This window comes from Vulpes vulpes, chromosome 2, assembly GCF_048418805.1.
Source record: "Vulpes vulpes isolate BD-2025 chromosome 2, VulVul3, whole genome shotgun sequence".
Classification (NCBI taxonomy): Eukaryota; Metazoa; Chordata; class Mammalia; order Carnivora; family Canidae; genus Vulpes; species Vulpes vulpes.
Window position 1 is genome coordinate 86622016 of NC_132781.1, and position 8428 is coordinate 86630443.

The following is an 8428-nucleotide window of genomic DNA, read 5'->3' on the forward strand; positions in this document are numbered from 1 at the left end:
GCCTTGGGTCCTGGAATATGATCTGAGCCTAAGGCAGAAGCTTAACTGATTGAGCCACCCAGGTGCCACTCTTTCTTTCTTTCTTTCTTTTTTTAATAATAAATTAATTTTTTTGGTGTTCAATTTGCCAACATATGGAATAACACCCAGTGCTAATACCATCTTGTGCCCCCCTCAGTGCCCATCACACATTCACCCTCACCCCCACCCTCCTCCACTTCCATCACCCCAAGTTCATTTCTCAGAGTCAGGAGTCTTTTTGTTCTGTCTCCCTTTCTGATATTTCCCATACATTCCTTCTCCCTTCCCTGATATTCCCTTTCACTATTATCTACATTCCCCAAATGAATGAGAACATACAGTGTTTGTCCTTCTCTGATTGACTTACTTCACTCAGCATAATACCTTCCAGTTCCATCCACGTTGAAGCTAATGGTGAGTATTTGTCATTTCTAATGGCTGAGCAAGGCCCACCTTTTCTCTCTCTTCATCTTCTGAGTCTCCTATGATATGAATGTTTCTGTTTTAATAAGTGGCTGAGTTCACTATGTCTGCCTCTGTAGTCCGAAATCTTTCTTGTTTTTAAGGCTTTCACTTGGAACTGCATCTCAGTTATAGTATTTTTAATGTTCGCCTGACTAGATTTTAGTTCTTTTATTTCAACAGTAAGGGATTCTCTAGTTTTCTTCTGTGCTCTTTTTCCAGCCCAGCTGCTATCTTTATAATCATTGTTTTAAACTGTAGTTAGACATCATATATGCGTATTGATGAACTTCCTGGCTGTGAGTACTACCTCATGTTATTGTATGGAGGTGAATTTCTCCATCTCTTTATGTTTTCCAGAAAAGAAAGAAGGGAAAAAAAGAAAAACCAAGAAAAACAATAACAACTGCCCTCCCCAAAGAAACAGCAGATTATTTTGGCCTGCTTGTTAAAAGATTCTAAATCCCAAAATAAGAAACACAATTAAAGTACCATGAAAGTAAACGTAAGAAATCTATATGGTATACATACATAAAAATTAAAATAAGGCAATTAATACAAAAGAATCAAAGAAAATAAATGAAAATAAAGCACAAAGTACAGAGGAAGCTAGACCGTACTTTCCTGGCAGAGCTGAAACTCTGCAGTCTCTGTCGTCCGACAACGTGGTGGCAGCGAGTGGTCTGTGCGGGGTCAGGGGTGGGCCTTGGCGCTCATTGTCAGGTGCACATCTGCCTGGGAGATGCACCTGCGGGGTCAGAGGCAGGGTGGGCGTTAGCGCCTCTGGCCTCCAGCAAGCGGCGCCGTGCTGCTCCCTAAGCCTGTTGCTGATGGGCGGGATTCGGGTGGGGATGCTGGGTCCTCTGGCTCTGGGGCTGAGCATCCCACCCCCCATTCTGCAGGGTCCTCCAATGAAGAGACCCCAGGCCCCCGGATCTCTGCCGCATCACTCAGAAACCTGCGTTCACTCTGCCTGTGTCCAAGCTTCTTTTGGTTTTGTTTTTTTATCTCAGAGTGTTGTGCCCAAGATTGGGAATCTGAGAAACCACAGAGAAGCCACACCAATGCAAACACATGAGGGTGATTTACAAGCTCAAGCTTGCGTCCAAGTACACCGGACACAGAGGAGCAGGGACTTGGACCCCAAGGTGGGTTTTAGCTTCGTTTTAAGGGCTGGTCTCAGGGACCTCCAGAGGGGCTGGAGCAATTCCTCAAGTTCTGTTTACATTTTGATATGGGGCCTTCAAAGGCATTGAGCTCTGTTCTTATTCCAATAGGGGATTCCTGCCCTTGGCCTGGGCTCAGTTCTTATGCTCATGTGGGGCTTTCTAGGATATTAACCTGTAAACTTTGTTTTTTTCCTGTAAGTGAAGTAATGTAAATTTCAGGTCTTCTTCACAGGGGCCTGGGATGGCTGGAGGTGTGCTAAGGCTGGACTTAAAGTGGAATGCCTTAATTTTCTTAGCCTCCACGCATCCTATCCCATCCTATCTAGCTCCTTCCCCCTTCCCCCGATCTCCTAAGAGAGCAATTGCAAATGACCTCTGGTGGCAGCCTGTGTTGGGGGACAGGCCCAGGGATTTGGAATCAGGAAGACCTGGAGCGTGGGCATCCGGGCTGTGCAGCGGGATTCCATGCTCCAGACTCTTATTCCCTAAGGCTATCTTGACAACTGACTTTGTATATAGAAAAGCTCTCCTTTGTCTTTAAAAGATGAAGAGGGAGTCAAAGCGTTTTTTCTCTGCCCATCTGATTGCTGTCATTCCAATCTGAAACTTATTTCCTATTAATGTGGATAATTTACTCTCCATAGTACTATGGGTAAAATATTTTGACACAAGTAATCAGAGGACTGAGGGTTTCTCATCTCTTTCTTCACAGCTCAGTCACTCATCAGGAAATGCATCCTTATGGATTTGGAGAGAACTGAGAGACATTATCACCAATGGTCCTATTATTATGTGAAGGATTCTTCCCTGAGATTCTTCCCCTGTTTCAACTGACCCTGAAGCACTGTGAACTCTTTGGAAGAGAAATGTCAAGGAAATAAATGTTATACATTGCTAATTTTAAATGCACTTGCAATATGGTGTAATAGAAGTATTTTTATCTGTTTTTTTGCTATTTATTATCCTTTCCTGCTTTTCAGGTTGAGGAGACATTATACATGTTCATAAGTGTTTTTCTTTCCTTCTGATATATAATTCTTTCTTTGTTCCCATCGAAAGCACTGTTTAAGAATAAGGCAAAAGTTAATTAGACTATTCTTAAAATGTCTTCACACTTGGAGCCTGATTCATTTAAGACAATTTTCAAAATAAATCTTATTTACTAGAAAAAAAACAAAGATTTATAGGGAAATTGAGAAGATAGTACAGAGAATTCTCATGCACTTGCACTCAATTCCTCCAATTATTGATATCATATATAAGTACAGTACACATTAGCTAATGAATCAATATTAAAATATTCGCATTAACCAAAGACCATTCATTATTCAGATTTCCTTAGTTTTTGCTAAGTAACCATCCCTCATATCACATTCCATTTGTTCATGTTTTCTAAGGCTCCTCTGGATTGTAAGAGTCTTTCAACCTTTCCTTGTTGTTGTTGAACTGGAATACTGTGAGAAGTAGGGTATTTTGTAGAATTTCCCTCAGTTGGGACATGTCTGTCACTTATCTCATGACTGAACTGTTTTTGTGGATTATATACAGAGATATGCTTCCATTTTTATTATATCATATAAAGGATAGATACTACCAACATGATTTATCAGTCTTAGTACAGATCTGATCATCTTGCTGAGGTTGAGTTTGTCAGCTTTCTCCATAGTAAAGTGATTCGTTATTATTATTATTATTATCATCATTATTATTATTATATTATTATTTTTTTAACTTTTTCATAGTATTTATTGTAGAACGAAGTTACTATGTGTATTCCACACATAAGAGTGTGAAGCTATGCTCATCAAGTTGAGGGTGGAATGTCTTCACAAATTGTTTGAAATTCTTCTACATTGGAGATTTCTCTTACTTCTGGGTTTGTTTGGTTGTTTCTTTTTCAAAGATGATATTTATTTATTGAGAGAGAGAGGAGTGAAAAAGAATGAGCGAGAGGGGCAGAGGGAGAGGCAGAAGCTGGTTCCTTGCTGAACAGGGACCTGGAACATGATCTGAGCCTAAGGCAGAAGCTTAACTGATTGAGCCACCCAGGTGCCACTCTTTCTTTCTTCCTTTTTTTAATAATAAATTACTTTTTTTGGTGTTCAATTTGCCAACATACAGAATAACACCCAGTGCTCATCCCATCTAGTGCCCCCCTCAGTGCCCATCACCCATTCACCCCCACTCCCCGCTCTCCTCCACTTCCATCACCCCTAGTTCGTTTCCGAGAGTGTTTATGTTCTGTCTCCCTTTGTGATATTTCCCACACCTTTCTTCTCCCTTCCCTTATATACCCGTTCACTATTATTTTTATTCCCCAAATGAATGAGAACATATAATGTTTGTCCTTCTCCAATTGACTTACTTCATTCAGCATAATACCTTCCAGTTCCATCCACGTTGAAGCAAATGGTGGGTATTTGTCATTTCTAATGTCTATGCAAGGCCCACATTTTCTCTCTCTTCATGTTCTGAGTCTACTATAATATGAATGTTTTTGTTTGAATAAGTGGCTGAGTTCCCTAAGTCTGCCTCTGTGGTCCATAACCTTTTTTGTTTTCAAGACTGCCACTTGGGACTGCATCTCGGTTATAGCATTTTTAACGTTGCCCTGACTAGATTTTAGTTCTTTTATTTCTACAGTAAGGGATTTTCTAGTTTTCTTCTGTGCTCTTTTTCCAGCCCAGCTGCTATCTTTATAATCATTGTTTTAAACTGTAGTTAGACATCATATATGCGTATTGATGCACTTCCTGGCTCTGAGTACTACTTCATGTTACTTTATGGAGGTGAATTTCTCCATCTCTTTATGTTTTCCAGAAAAGGAAGAAAAAGAAAAACCAAGAAAAACAATAATAACTGCTCTCCCAGGGGAAAAAAACACCAGACTATTTTGGCCTGCTTGTTAAAAGATTCTAAATCCCAAAATAAGAAACACAATTAAAGTACCATGAAAGTAAACTTAAGAAATATATGAGGTACATACGTAACAATTAAAATAAGGCAGTTCATACAAAAGAATCAAAGAAAATAAATGAAAATAAAGGCCAAAGTACAAAGGAAGCTAGACCCTACTTTCCTGGCAGAGCTGAAGCTCTGCACCCTCTGTGGTCCGACAACTTGGTGGCAGCAAGTGGTCTGTGCGGGGTCTGGTGATGGGACTTGGCGCTGATTGTCAGGTGAACATCTGCCTTGGAGATGCACCTGCGGGGTCAGAGGCGGGGTGGGCATCAGCGCCTCTGGCCTCCAGTGGGCGGCGCCGTGCTGCTCCCTGAGACTGGGTGCTGATGGGTGGGATGCGGGTGGGGACGCTGGGTCCTCTGGCTCTGGGGCTGAGCATCCCGCCCCCTAGTCTGCAGGGGCCTCCACAGAATAGACCCCAAACCCCCGGGGCTCCACCGCTTCTCTCAGAACCCTCTGTTCACTCTCCCTGCGTCTGAGCTTCTTTTGGTTTTTTTTATCTCAGACTGTTGTACCCAAGATTGCGAATCCGAGAAATCACCGAGACGCCGACACTCATGCAAACACACAAGGGTTTATTTACAAGCTCGAGCTTGTATCCAAGTATATCTGACACAGCGGAGCAGGGACTGGGACCCCGAGGTGGGATTTAGCTTCGATTTAAAGGCTGGTCTTGGGGACCTCCAGAGGTCAATTCGATTCGATTCGATTATTTTTGTTTTGATTTGAGTATTTTCGTTTCAATTATTTCCGATTCGATTCGATTCGATTCTTTTTGATTCTATCCTTTTCATTTCGATTCAATTCGATGTTTTTCGATTCGATTCGATTCCATTTTTTTTATTCGATTCGATTGATTCGATTCGATTCGATTCGATTATTTTCATTTCGATCGATTATTTTCATTTCAATATTGATTATTTTCGATTCAATTTGATTTTTTTCGTTTCCATTTGATTATTTTTGATTCGATTCAATATTTTTCTTTTCGATTAGATTATTTTCGTTTCAATTCGTTTATTTTTGATTCGATTCGATTTTTTTGATTCGATTCGATTCAATTCGATTTGATTTTTGTCAAATCGATTTGTTTGGATTCGATTTTTTCAATTTGATTCGAATATTTTCGATTTAATTCGATTATTTTCATTTCGCTTCGATTCTTTTCGATTCGATTCGATTTTCGTTTTGGTAATTTTTAATTCAATTCGATTATTTTCGTATCAATTCGATTATTTCGTTTTGATTGGATTATTTTCTATTCGATTCGATTATTCTCGTTTGGATTAGCTAATTTTCATTTCCATTTGATTATTGTCGTTTCGATTCAATTATTTTTCTTTCGATTCGATTATTTTCGAGTCGATTCGTTTATTTTCGATGATTCAATTATTTTCGATTCGATTGGTTTATTTTCATTTCGATTGGATTATTTTCGATTCGATTCGATTTTTTTCATTTTGATTTGATCCTATTCGAATCATTTCGATCCTATTTGTTTCGAATCGATTTCTTTCGTTTCATTCGATTATTTTCGATTCGATTCGATTTTTTTCGTTTCAATTCGTTTATTTTCGTTTCGATTCGATTATTTTCATTTCGATTCAATTATTTTCGTTTGGATTCGATTATTGTCGTTTGGATTCGATTTTTTCGATTTGATACAAATGTATTATATTCATTTCGATTTTTTCGTTTCGATTCGATTATTTTCATTTCGATTCGATTATTTTCGTTTCAATTCGTCTATTTTCATTTCAATTCGATTTTTTTCATTTCGATTCGAATTTTCCGTTTCGATTCGATCCTTTTCATTTCGATTCGATTCTTTTAATTTCATTCGATTCTTTTTGTTTCGATTCTACTATTTTCATTTGATTTGATTATTTTCGTTTGGATTCGATTATTTTCGTTTAGATTCGATTTTTTTTTATTCGATTCGAAGCTATTATATTCGTTTCGTTTTTTTCCTTTAGATTCGATTATTTTCTTTTCGATTCGATCCTATTCGTTTTGATTCGATCCTTTTCATTTCAATTCGATTTTTCTCGTTTTGATTCGGTTATTTTCATTTCGATTCGATTTTTTTCATTTCGATTCCATTTTCATCGTTTTGATTCGATTATTTTCGTTTCGACTTGATTTTTTCGTTTCGATTAGTTTATTTTCATGTCGATTCCATTTTTTGTCTTTCTATTCGATTGTTTTCTTTTCGATTCCATTTTCGTCGTTTTGACTCGATTTTTTTCGTTTCGATTCGATTTTTATCGTTTTGATTCGATTATTTTCGTTTCGATTTGATTTTTTTTGTTTCGATTTGATTTTTTTGATTCGATGCGATTCTATCCGATTTTTTCGATTCGATTCGATTCCATTCGATCTTTTCGATTCGATTCGATTCGACTTGAATTTTTCGATTCAATTCGATTCGATTCGAATTTTTCGATTCAATTCGATTCGAATTTTTCGATTCGTTTCGATTCGATTCGATTCAAATTTTTCGATAAGATTCAATTTGATTCGATTTGAATTTTTCGATTCGATGTGGGATTCGATCCCGGGTCCAGGATTGCGCCCTGGGCCAAAGGCAGGCGCTAAACCGCTGCGCCACCCAGGGATCCGATTCGATTCGATTCTATTCGAATTTTTCAATTCGATTCAATTCGATTCGATTCGAATTTTTCGATTCGAATTTTTCGATTTGATTCGATTTCATTCGATACGAATTATTCGATTCGATTATTTTCGTTTCGATTCGATTTTTTTTCCTTTCGATTCGTTTATTTTCGTTTCCATTCATTTTTTTCGTTTCAATTCGATTTTTTCGATTCGATTCGATTCGAATTTTTCTATTCGATTCGATTCAATTCGAATATTTCGATTCGATTCTATTCGATTTTTTTCGTTTCGATTCGACTTTTTTCGTTTCGATTCGTTTATTTTTGTTTCGATTCGAGTTTTTTCATTTCGATTAGATATTTTCGTTTCGATTCGATTTTTTTTGTTTCGATTCGATTTTTTTCATTTCGATTAGTTTATTTTCGTTTTCATTCAATTCTTTTCCTTTCGATTCAATTTTTTCGATTCGATTCGATTCTAATTTTTTGATTCGATTCCATTCGAATTTTTCAATTCGATTCGAGTCGATTCGAATTTTTCGGTTCGATTCCACTCGATTCGAATTTTTCGGTTCGATTCCACTCGATTCGAATTTTTCGGTTCGATTCGCTTCGAATTTTTCGATTCGATTCGATTTGAATTTTTCGATTTGATTTGATTCGAATTTTTCGGTTCGATTCGATACGAAACGATTGGAATATTTCGATTCGATACCAATCGATTCGAATGTTTCGATTCGATTCGATTCCATTTTTTTCTTTTCATTTCGATTTTTTTCGTTTCGATTCGTTTTTCATTTCGATTGGATTTTTTTCATTTTGATACGTTTATTTTCGTTTCGATTTGATTTTTTCGATGTGATTCTCACAAAGAGAATGAATCTCTCTGCCTCTCACAAAGCTTGAATCCAGTGTCCAACGAAATCCCTTGGCTGCAAAGGGTACAGGCAGTCAGCATGTAGGAGGTTGAAGCCATAAGTTCAACCCAAAGGAGTGTGTTCTTATGACCGTGAGAACGTAGCAGCACTGGAAGTCAGGACGTTGCATGAATACCGCTCTACTGCACCGAGTGACAGCACCATTGAGGCCTGCCGCTTGCCCCTTGCGTCCCATGAGCTTCTGACAAACATGTCTAGTGAGGATGTTCGTAACTCCATGTGCAGGCAGTGTGGAAGTGGGAAGGACCGCGAGTCAGCT